Source organism: Muscardinus avellanarius (assembly GCF_963383645.1).
Source record: "Muscardinus avellanarius genome assembly, chromosome: 12".
Taxonomy (NCBI): Eukaryota; Metazoa; Chordata; class Mammalia; order Rodentia; family Gliridae; genus Muscardinus; species Muscardinus avellanarius.
Window position 1 is genome coordinate 36,632,329 of NC_137798.1, and position 13,145 is coordinate 36,645,473.

Sequence of the window (13,145 nt, forward strand, 5' to 3'; positions counted from 1 at the left end):
TATTTCCAAATAAAAAATAAAAAGGGCTAGAGGTGTAGCTCGGAGGTAGAATGCTCCTGGGTTCAATTCCCACTACCGGGGAAAATAAAAATCAGAGACAAAAACTAACAAACAAACAAACAAACAAACAAGAAATTCCATCCGAAAAAAAAAATGGCCATTACTAACTGAAAGAGGATATACTTGGTAGAGAAAAATAGAACTTAGAATCAAACCAACTTGTAGCCGGGCGCGGTGGCGCACGCCTGTAATCCCAGCATTCGGGAGGCTGAGACCAGAAGATTGCAGTTTGCAGACAGCCTCAGCTACTTAGTGAGGCCCTCCACAACTTAGTGAGACCCTGTTTCAAAATAAAGAAAAAACAGGGCAGGGGGTATAGCTCAGATGTTGAATGCAACTGGGTTCCATCCCCAGACCCACAGAAAAAAAAAAAAATCAACTTGTGGCCCCATTTCAAAACCCTAGACGGAGCTACAAGAACACTCCCTTTTCCAGGCTAATTTCAAACAAGAAGAAACATTGGATTCAACAGCTCTGGCATCTGTGAACTTGAATAGCAAGCAAAATGGTAAAGGCAGTAAACCCGTCTCTGGCGCCCCATGCCCTCGCTCATCTCTCCCTGTACCCCTCTCCCACCCCCGGGGAGCCCTTGTTCACCACCCACATCCAATCCGTCAAATCACCCCATTTTCCCAATGTCCCACTCATCACCTTGACCCAAATGTCTCAGGCTGTGTGAAAACAGCCTTGTCAGACTCCATCAGCGAGCAGCAGTGACTCGAGCTGAGAGGAGACGTTCTGTCACAAGGGAAACGGAGCTTGTCAGGAAAATCCATATTAAAACCGGGCAGCTCTCGAGTGACATGTTAGTGAACTTAGTTTTAGAGATAAGTTTCGTATTGCATACTTCTTCTCAAAAACTAAGTTTTAATAAATAGCACTTCGCTTTAAAAACCAGAACTAGTAGTTTACTATTACGAATCCATTAAAATTTGTGTTGGCTGAAAATCAAGACCATTTTTCTTCTCCAAGCATTTTAATCTTTGGACTCATCTATGCTACTTGTACTTGAAACTGAAGAGTGTTTCCCCCTATAAACACTTCATTCTTTTGCCATATCCAAAGTAAACCATTTATATGTGTCTCACATTTAAATACCAGTCCCCTAAGGGATGGTAAAAGTTGGCACACGGCTGCCATTCCGTTCTTAGTAAGGCCGAGTGGTCTCAGCCATGTGGACTTGCCTATCTCTGGACAGTCTACTTCCAGGAGTCCCCAGCTTCCTTTTCTTTCTCTGCTCTCCTTTCTTTCTTCACCACTCCCACCCCTGACAACAAAAGGCTGAAGGAAAAATAAACTATGGGTGAAAATATTTACAGGGTATGATTCAGAGAGTTTCCATCTCCAACTCCCGCTTGGAAGCAAGTGTGAGATTCAGGACTCGGACTCCCTGGCTTGCTCCTCCCCGGCCCCCTTGGTTTTCTCTTCTTCACCATCTTGATGGTGGCCGAGCAACCCCTGTGCGGTAGCCCCTGTGCTGCCCCAGGACAAGGGGATCCAGTAGCGCAGGAGGAGAGGAGCGGGAACAGCTTGCCCCCGGCAGCCCTGCCAGGAAAAGCAGACGCTGCGGTCAACAGCAGCAACACAACCCCCTGGGCTCCCGCTGTCCCTCGGAACGGCTCCGTGGATGGATGTTTATAGAGGAGTAAAGCCCCGTGGACAGGACACGGTCAGTGCATCTGCCCTGCCCTAGAAGGGGCCACATATCCTTCGAGGAGGGGCGCCTCCTCCCCAAGGGGCCTCCAGCCTGAGAGGGGTGCGCGGGGCGGGTGCCAGGCCCCGCATTGTGAGTAGCGGGTAGTTTTCCATCAGACAACACGAGGCCCTCCCAAAGCACCCGGTGGTGTTCAGCCCAGCGTGCCAGGAACGTGATGGTATCGCCCTTCAGCAGTTAGGAAGGAAAACAGCGCAGCTTCCTTGGAAGGAAAGAGGAAACAGAGGGCGCTACAAACGCAATAAGGGAAAATTAAGTGGTTAATTAGTAAGGTCTAAGGGAGAAGTTCAGGAAACTTGAAAGAAAACCCCAAACGATGAAAGAATAGAAAAGACATCTGTATGCAAGATATAGTGCAATTATGAATTTTTAAAAGAGGAGGCTAGAAAAATAAATGTTAAGTTCTTTGAGATCTGTTTAAAAATAATTCAAGCCGGACTTGGTGGCGCAGCTTGTCATCCCTGCGCTTGGGAGGCAGAGACAGGAGGATCACGCAGGTTCGAAGCCAGCCTCTCTGGTTTAAGGGACCCTGTTTCCAAAAATAAAAATAAAATAAAAATCACTTAAAAAGATAAGAAAGTACACAGCAAGGAATGAAAGGATTAGGAGGGTATATGGAGGAAAGAATTCACAGAATAGGTTGATAAATAGCAAAAAGTGCCGGGCGTGGTGGCGCACGCTTGTAATCCCTGCGCTTGGGAGGCGGAGACAAGAGGATCGCGCAGGTTCGAAGCCAGCCGTGCTGGGTTAAGAGACCTTGTTTCCAATTTTTTTTAAAAAAGTATAAAAATAGGTCTGGGAGTGTAGCCTGGAGGTAGAAGGGTTTCCAGGAACCCCAGTACCACCAAAAAAAAAAAAAAAAAAAATTGCAAAAAGAGTTATAGAATAGTCCTGGGGCTTAACTATTTGGAGAAGTTTAAAAAATGAATTTAAAAAAATCATTATCAAGCTGGGCATGGTGATGCACATCTTTAATTTTAGTACTTGGAAGGCTGAGACAGGAGGAATGCAAATTGGAGGCCAGCCTTGGCAACTCATTGAGACCCTTAGCAACTTAGCAAAACCTTGCTTCTAAATGAAAAATAAAACTGAGCTGGAGCAGGGCCTGGTGGCTCACGCTTGTAATCCCAGCATTTGGGAGGCTGAGACCAGAGGATCGCAGTTCGTGGACAGCCTCAACTACTTAGTGAGGCCCTCTGCAACTCAGTGAGACCCTGTTTCAAAATAAAGAATAAAAAATAGGGCTGGGGGTGTGCTCGGAGATCAAATGCCTCTGGGTTCCATCCCCAGACCCACCAAAAAAAAAAAAAAAAATGAGCTGGAAGTTGTAGCTCAGAGGTGCAATGCCCTTGGGTTCAATCTCCAGTAAAACACACACACACACACACACACACACACACACACACACACACACACACAATCATTTTCAGGGACAGAAATACAACTCAGTGGTAAAGCATTTAACTAACATGCACAAGGCCCTAGGTCCAATCTCCAATACTAAAAAAAAAAAAAAAAAAAAAAAAAAGAGAGAGGGAGAGAGAGGTTTTAAAAATCATTATCAAGCCAGGCGTGGTGGCGCACGCTTGCGATCCCAGCATTTAGGAGGCTGAGACAGAAGGATCAGGTTTGTGGACAGCCTCAGCTACTTAGTGAGGCTGTTTGCATCTCAGTGAGACCCTGTTTCAAAGTAAAGAATCAAAAATAGGGCTGTGAGTGTAGCTAGGAGGTAGAATGCCCCTGGGTTCCATCCCCAGTACCACACAAACAAAAAAAAAAAAAAAAAAATCATATCCTATGATAGAAGCTACCATTTGTGTAGCTCTTCACAGTGACCCATCTGCCCTATCTATTTGGTAGGGTGTGACAAGTATCAAGTGCAATAATACAAGTGGACCAGGCTGGAAAAGAACTCTTCTAGTTATTTCTGTTTATACAGTGCACTCCCAGCTCCATTAGAAATGGTGGTGGCGCACGCTTGTAATCCCCGCGCTTGGGAGGCAGAGACAGGAGGATCACTCAGGTTCAAAGCCAGCCGCGTGCTGGCTTAGTAGACCCTGTTTCCAAATAAAAATATAAAATAGGTCTGGGAGTGTAGCCCGGAGGTAGAAGGGCTTCCAGGAACCCCAGTACCACAAAAAAAAAAAAAAAAGAAAGAAAGAAAAGAAAAGAAAAGAAAAAAAAAGAAATGGCATCTAGTTTAACACCCACGGCAACCGGTGAGGTTGGCAGGAAACAATAATGTTCTATCTTGCCTGGCAGCTCCGTAGAAGGCAAGTCAGTAGTTCTGTTACACAGGTGGCCCTGAGCTGAAGGAAGGAAGCATCGACTCCCTGAAAAATGTGTTTTCAAGAGCTATTAATGCTGGTTTCTACTTCAAAAAATCCATTCTCGGTATTCTTCATTACCATAAGGACAGGGAAGGAAGGGCTCAGAAGCGCTCTTTGATCTTGTTCATTTGCTTGGAGGGACGGGTGTGTCCGGTGACAGCTTCCTAACGCTTGAGGATCTGGGGCACTGCTCTATTTGGGAGTAGGTGCCCGAGTGTTTTCATATAACCACTCTTGACCAACAGAGCTGATAAACTAAAGCCTGCTGTGTTGTGTTGACTACACCGAAACAAAAAGCTGTCTTTGCGCCGGGACAGATAACAAAGGTGAAATATTTTCTGAATAAATATTTTTGGTTTGCTAAGTCACACAGTCAGCTCTCATATTATGCATCAAAACAGAAAGTTTTTTTTTTCAAGCTAAAAAAAATCACAGCCATTTTGTAAACAAAACATTAAGAAAGCGTGAACTTGAATATCTCTGAAGGTCAGAGCTGAGACTAAGCTTCGACGACTGATTCTCAACCCATGTATTTAGATTAATAAAATGAGTGTCAATATGTAACTGGAATTTCTTATATAATAGTTAACTCAAGATTATTCAGCTTTTGATTACTTTATGTTGTAAGCAAATTATACCCGAGATGATAATTTAAAAAAAGCAAAGAAAACCAAAGGTAAATAACTACTCGAGCAGATCACATCAACAACTTTAGTTAAAAATGCCGGATTGGGGCTGGGGAAGAGACTCAATGGTAGAATACAGACACAGCATGGGCAGGGCCTCAGGTTTGGTCCCCAGCAAAAATAAAACAAAAAGGTAGAATGAGGAAAACAAATTTGCACTGCTGTGAACCACATATTTATAGTCAATCTTTTTTCTGTTACTGGAGATTAAAACCAGGAGCATTGTACGGCTGAGCTACACTTCCAGCCCTCTTTATTTTTTATTTTGAAACAGTCTTGCTAAGTTTCTGGGAGTCTCGTGAAATTGCTGCGACTGGCCTTAAACTTTTGATCCTCCTGTTTCAGCCTCCCAAGTACTGGGATTTCAGGCATGCACCACCACCCCGGCTCAGTTTCGGTTATTCTGACAGGACAAGTTCTAACAACTAACTACCTTTTAATATTCTCTTTGAAAACTCTTATTCCCACTACTTGGCTGGCTTCGTCTCATCTTTCAGTTCTCAGCATAAATGTTGCTCCTTCAGAAAGTGGTACCAATGCAAAACCTGGCCTATGTCTTTATTGTGTGGACCTCTTTCCCATTTTATCCCATTCCATTTTGTAATTGCGCATTTAATTGTGTTTCCTCATTTACTGTCATCTTTCCCACTAAACTATAAGATGCAGGATTGCAGAGGTCACAATAGGATTTCCTCCCTCCCTCCCTCCCTCCCTCCCTTTCTGAACCCAAAACATTCTATCTCTGAGTTACTCCCCCAATCCAATTTTGCTTTTATTTTGAAACGGATCTCACTAGGTTGGTGAGAGTCTATTTGCTGAGGCTGTCTTTGAACCTGTGTTCCTCCTGTCTCAGCCTCCCAGGTACTGGGATTACAAGTGGGCAGCACCATGCCCGGCTCAGTACATTCTCTAATCCATATTCAAGACCTAGCACAGAGCCCAATACAGAAAATGTATGTAATAAGTATTTTTTGAAGGAATGAAGAGCAGGATGTAGAAATTGTCTAAAAATATCCACTACCTAAGATGTCACTAATTTTAGTTTATCTAATGATATGAAGTTCGCCAAGAACATTTATAATTTGTGCTGGCAGAGGACTTCTTTAGGCCCTGGTATGACAAAATGAGAATATTAGCAATGTGAAAAAAACTATTACTTTTTTTTTTTTTTTTCAGAAACTCACTAAGTAAAGATAGACAAGAGAAGATCATAGGAAACTTGTAGTCCTGAAGCCAGCATTGTCTTGGTGGTCACTGGGGCCACAGTCATGGTGGCAGGTCCATTCTGAGTTAGCAATACACAGTTTGAATAATAGCATGCTTAGTCTCTCTAGCAACTCTTCAGCATTAATTACTATAAGCAAATTCAGCTGTAATTATTTCAGGTTCTATATAGAAAGGCAAAAGACTGACCTTCTGGTGGTTTTCCTGAGCTCTGCTTACAAAAACCATGCTTAAGTAACCTTTGTGGGTGAGAAGCTAACTATGCTGGTTAAGTGAAGATCGAACTGCGGGTCAAACCCCTCGGTTCTCATTCAGTTCAGCTACCACCTCACCACGTGCGCTTGAAAAACAAATCATTTTAAACCCTCTAATTTTTAACAATCTTAGTTTCCTCATGAGTGAAATTGTAATAATTACTCTCACTGACCTATAGCTGGTCTGAGGGTTTTTAAATTCTTAGAGACATCTGGATGGCTGATCCTTGATCTGATTCTGCAGCCCTAAGATCAGAAAAGGACATAGACCAGACTGTGCTAGCCCAGGGAGAATGAAGATGCTAACAGAGGGTATGCTGGTGTGTGGGTGCACTAACACAGGAGGCTTTATGGTCCCACATGTAACAAGGCATTCCCTGGTATAGATCTGATCACGAAGATCTGGCTGGACTTTGGAGGTGGAGAGTCTGCTCATTGATCAGTGAGACTTCCCACAAGTTCCAACTTGTGGGAAGGTTGAAACTCAGCCTCATCCGCTCAGACTTAATCATACACAGTAACACTGAAGCCTTCAGGAGGGACCAGAGGTCTGTGCCCTTTCTGTCTCTCTATCGTGTATCCTGGGCGCACTTTCTTCCATCTATATTCTCTAGATAAATGCATTCAGACCTGTGTGCGGCCTCTACACCAGTCGAAACACACTGTTGACACTCATCAGTATGGGTAGTAGCATTCGTTCAAATGTGCCTTGAAAAGTAAAAATTATTCTACAAATATGAATTATCAACACCAACTGCCTTTGAAGCTCAATTCTGAGCTTTTAACATATTTTCTATAAGAATAGAGAAAGTTATTCTATAGGCTCAAATTCAGACTTTGTTGCCCCTTATAGGCTTTTGTCTCTAGAGATATAATTTCTGAGAATCTATATTTCCTTCTCTGAAAAGTGGAAATTCAGTAACAGCAGCATCTGTGTCATGAGACCATGTGTCAGAGATGATGTGCGAAGTACCCAGTGCTGTGCTGGCACACTGAAGGTGCTGACTAAATATTTAGATTTGAAAGCGGAGACTCAAAATTTGAGAGAAGTAAACTAAAAGTTTTGCATCTATAAGAATACTTGGTGATGAAAGTAAGAGAAAATTAAACTCAAACTGGCTTAAAGAACAGTGGGGTTTGTTGATCTTGGTCCAGGGACAGTACTGAGTGTCAGGCATCATTCACTGAAGGCTCCCGGCCCGCTCCCTGCAATCTCCCCCACTCTGCCCACCCTCAGGCCGGCTCCCCACGTAAGTGACAGGATGGCTGCCGGCAGCTTCCAGAGTTACACACTTTCTCCTCCACAGCCAGGGAAGAGTGAAAGTGACTTCTTCCATTGGACAAGAGTCCCCCACTTTTAAGTGAAAGTGACTTCTCCCATTGGACAAGAGTTCCCCACTTTGGAGACCCTTGAGCTGGCCACGGTGGACAGGTGAAGCCAATCATTGGCATACAGGACTGGGGAGAGCAGCCGGAGAGGCGCCACTCCACAGGGAAGGCTGAGACCAGGAGAAGCACAGAGTCCTCCACGGTGAATAACAAATTCCTAGGGGAGAACAATGTCTTCCAAAGTCTGCTGTTGTTGTTCTAAGGAAATAAAATATCTATGAATAAATGTTGAATTCTGAGGTTTCTAGAATCCTAAGGAGCTCTGATGGCAGGGCATAGGAGTGCTGAAGAGGCCGCCAGGGCCCCTCTGAACTATTCCACAGAGTGCTAAGGTGTGAGCCTGATCCGGAGGGCTGTCCACCGCCCCCTGCGGCACCATGGAGCGTGAGCACCGCCATCCTATAGCTCCTGGAGGGGCAGCCATGGCAACAGTTCCCTGCAACTCCCACTGATCAGAAACCAAGTGGAGCATGAGAATGTCCCAGGGCCAGGGAAGTTTTCAATGAATAAAGTCCCTCTCCCTGTTTTTCTAAGGGCATTCAAAAATACTCCATCAGTACCACTGAAAACCTAGAAAAAGCACGTGGATACAAATGGGGTCCCACTTAGAAAGAAAAAGCCCCAGGAAAAACCATCTTAAAGCGCTTTTCTGACAAAGGCCTTTCATTGAGTCTCGGAGTTCATTTGATTGGAAAGTAGTGATATCTACAAAAGGTGCTTCAGCAAAAGGGACCTTGTGGATGGACACCAAGCATCTCGTATCCAGGAAGGGGCTGATTCACTGTAGTTTTAGTCTTTGTCACAACCAGCTTTCCTTCTGAATTTGCTCACGGTCAGCCATGGATTTACATATTCCTTGTGGTGTTTTGTTTTGTTTTTGTCTTATTTTTTGATACTGGGGATTGAAACCAGGGGCATCCTACTTCCAAGATATACCCCAGCTCTATGTTATTTTTATTTTGAAACAGGGTCTTGCTAAATTACTGAGAGTCTCACTAAGTTGCCGAGGCTGGCCTCAAACCTCCAATCCTCCTGTCTCAGTTCCTAAGTACTGGGATTACAGGCGTGCATCACCACGCTCAGCTATATTCTTTGTATAAAAGCCAAAGAAAAGCTAGGCATGGTGGCACATGCCTGTAATTTCAGTAACTGGGAGGCTGAGACAGAAAGATTTCGGGTTCAAGGACAGCCTCAACAAATTAGTGAAGCTCTCATTGGCTTAGTGAGAGTTGGTTTTAAAAATAAAAATTAAAAGCCGGGCATGATGGTACACGCTTTTAATCCCAGCATTTGGGAGGTTGAGACAGGAGGATTGTGGTTCGCAGACAGCCTCAGCTACTTAATGAGGCCCTTTGTAACTCAGTGAGATCCTGTTTCAAAATAAAGAATAAAAAATAGGGCTGAGGGTGTAGCTTGAAGGTAGCATGCCCCTGGGTTCCATCCCCAGTACCACAAAAATAATAAAATAAAATAAAATAAAATAAAAATTAAATTAGGGCTGGGGTGTAGCTCAGAGATAGAATGCCCCTGGGTCCAATCTCTAGGACCAAATAAATAAATAAATAAATGCCAAACAAATGCTGAGTGGTTCCTAAATGCCGATTTCAAATCTCTAGGAGAAAGTCATCCCTTATACACAGAGTTATATGTGCGACTTTCAGCCGACCAGCTCTGGTTGGGTTTGGGGGCACAGTCCTTAGGGAGCTGCTGATGAAGAGTGAGAAAGGTCAGAATGAGCAGTGTGCCTGTCACACGCACGGCCGTTCTTCCCTCTCCTCTCAAAGTACAGGCAGTGTTGAGTGATTTCATAAAAACACCCCAGTAATAGAAACCAGAGGATGAATTGGACAAGGTCTGGCCAGCTAATCTCTCGACTTGGCCTCATTCTAACTTTTTGTGCATCCTTTATACAAAACGATTTCTTGGTGCCACATGTTTTCTCTTTCAAATAAAAATAATCACACTTGTCCTTGAAACTCATAGGATTATAGAAAGGATACAGAGCTAATAGATGTGACAGTACTTTAAAACATTAAGGTGATACTGTTTATACTCTGTACCCTATGAAGCACCTCATCTGAATTCTAACTTAATCTCCACTGTTTCTATAGAAATACTTGTGAGTTCAAGAATCATCTTTTGGGCTGGGGATATAACTCAGTGGTAGAGCTCTTGCCTAGCATGTATAAGGCCCTAGGTTAAATCTCCAACATCATTAAAAAAAAAAAAAAAAAAAAAAGAGGCCGGGCATGGTGGCTCACACTTGTAATCCCAGCATTTGGGAGGCTGAGACAGGGGGATCGCTGTTCTCTTCTCGGACAGTCTCAGCAACTCAGTGACACCCTCTGCAACTCAGTGAGACTCTGTTTCAAAATAAAGAATAAAATGTGGCACATGCTTGTAATCCCTGTGCTTGGGAGGCTGAGACAGGAGGATCATGCAGGTTTGAAGCCAGCCTCAGCTACTTAGTGAGGCTCTCAGCAACTTAGTGAGACCCTGTTTCCAAATAAAGTATAAAATAGGTCTGGGAGGATAGCCCGGAGGTAGAAAAGCCCCTGGATTCCACCTCCACTATCCACTACCAAAAAAAAAAAAAAAAAAAAAGAAAAAAGAAAGGAAGAAAGGAAGAGAAAGAGAAAGAGAAAGAGAGAGAGAGAGAGAGAGAGAGAGAGAGAGAGAGACGGAGACAGAGAGAGAGAAAGAGAAAGAGAAAGAGAATAAAAGCCAGGAGTGGTGGCCCACGCTTATAATTCCAGTGCTTGGGAGGCTGAGACAGGAGGATCACACAGGTTCGAAGCCAGCCTCAGCTACTTAGTGAGGCTCTCAGCAACTTAGTGAGACCCTGTTTCCAAATAAAGTATAAAACAGGTCTGAGAGTATAGCCTGGAGGCAGAAAAGCCCCTGGGTTCCACTCCTAATACCACACACCAAAAAAAGAATAAAAAATTGGGCTGGGGTGTCGCTCAGAGATAGAATGCCCCTGGGTTCCATCCCCAGTACCACACACACACAAAAAAAGAATCATCTGCTTAAACAATCAATCTGGGTTAATTGTCCTAGGTGGGTCAGCTATATCTATTATATAACTGTGCAAAAGAGTGTCTCACAAATTACGTGGTTACATAGCATGCACATGACCAGCCCCAGAGGGGAGCTACGAAGATCTCTGGAAGGCAGAAAAGTAAAAATGAAAGAAAAGCAACAAAATAAAACCAAGAAGGAAACCTCACTGCCAAGATAAACAAAAATAGTTCATAGCAGTCTCAATTATATATATTCTCTGTCCAACGGGAATTTTGAATTAGATATGGAGAAAAAAATCCTTGGATAAGGGCTGCTAAGATTTTCTTATAAACAAAAGAATTCAGTTATCTCCTTCCATGCAGCAGAAGGTGCATTCTTTGACAGCAAGATTCGGTTGTATTCATCTCTGTTTCCCTGGAATCCAGATAGTATGGCACCTGTCCCTGTAGGCGCCCAGTGAGTCTCGGGGAGGAAAAGAGTGTTCAGAGGCTGAGCAGGCAGCAAGGGACAGCAGCCATGCTTGCATCTTCTCTGTGGAGGAAAATAGTTCCTTGACATGATGCAGGGGAAGGAAGGCATATTCTTTCTCTATATATATCCCCCACCCCTTGTACTAGGGATTAATAGTAGGGGCTTCTACCTCCAAGCTATACCCCTACCCCTTCATCTTTTATTTTTTATTTTGAAACAGGATCTTTCTAAGTTGCTGAGGCTAGCCTCCAACCTTCGTTCCTCCTGCCTCAGCCTCCCAAGTACTAGGATTACAGGTATCGGCCATGACACTGGGCTTTATTCTGTCTTTCAGTATCAAAATGTCCCAATTGTGAAAATGTTCTGGTTTTTGTAAACCTAGAAATGATCTCCCAATAGCAAATGTCCCTGTCTCTGCTGTTACCTTTGTAGAGTGTGTGTGTGTGTGTGTGTGTGTGTGTGTGTGTGTGGTCCTGGGGGTGGAACCCAGGGACTTTCTACCTCTGGGCTACATCACAGACCTATTTTATATTTTATTTGGAAACAGGATCTCACTAAGTTGCTGAGAGCCTCACTAAGTAGCTGAGGCTGGCTTTGAACCTGTGTGATCCTCCTGTCTCAGCCTCCCAAGCACTGGGATTACAAACGTGTGCCACCATGCCCGGCTCTGCTGTTACCTTTTTAGAGTAGCCCAACATACAAAGTCCCTGATCATCCAAAAGCCTCCTTCCCTTATTTTATATCTCTTGATCTGCTCACAAGAGGTGGGCCCAAATTTGTCAATAAATAGCGGCCTCCAGTGCTGTGGAAGGCAGTGGTGCTCACTAGCGAGGGCCGGGGAAGCCGGGCTAGTTCTCATCCCACCAGTATCTGGCTGTCTGGCCTTTGGCATCACACTTTACTTTTCTCCTTTGTTTCCACATTGTAAGACAAGAGAGTGACTCTAGGTGCTCCCTAGTGCCTGGGCTCATCACGTGGTGCTTCCAAATGTGTACCGGAGCTAACAGCCGCTGTAACCAGAAAAACAGTTCCTGCCCAAAGGGAAGACGGAGGCAAGAGTAATACTTCTTATATTTGTTACCTGCATGTTTCCAGCAACTTGTGTCTCTCAAGGCAGGATCTTATCCAATATCTAAGGCAGCATGGTTCTATCTTTGAAGGTTTAGGGTTCATCTTCTTCATCCCCACTATAAGGAGACAACAGTAGCAACAACCAAAGCAACTTTGGGTGGGTGCTAGGGGTAGTCTACCTCCAACCTACACCCCAGCCCTATTTTATGTTTCGCTTTGAAGCAGGGTCTGACTAGGTTTCTAAGAGCCTTACCACATTGCTGAGGCCAGCCTTGAACTCATGATCCTCCTGTCTTAGCCTCCCAAGTACTGGGTTTATAGGCATGTGCCACCATGCCCAACTAACAACCAAAATAATTATAAGTAAAAATTAAAATGCTAGCTTCACTGCCAAAATGATGGAAAGCTGATGACAAAAAAAAAAAAAAAACCCAGCAAACAGAATAATTTCTGCCTGTCAAATACAGTAATGTGGATGGAGGGGGGGACACAGCACAGTTCAATTACTTCAGCTCAATTACGAGCAGGTCCAAGTAAACAGACGTCACCGCATACAGAGATGAGCATCCCAATTATCCCACAATCCAAAACAAATTTTCAGACAGAAGGAAATTGTGTTGCTCCAAAAGAATAAACAGGAACAGATCAGGACTGTCTTTAGCTTTTGTAAAAAACAAGTGAGTCTAGAAACTGCCCCTTTTAATATTAAAATTCTTCCACTTAAGAAAGTCAAATTTACCAGAATAATCTCAAGCAATGCTTAGGAACCCATTCCCCAAGCTCTAGTAACTGAAGGTATTCATTGCATATAATGAAATCTTCTCTCCCCTTTTTATTGTGAATGGTGTTTGTCATGCGCCATCCTTGAGAGACCTGGGAGAACAGTCGCTCCACAACCCAGTTCAGAAAGGTTCATTTAACA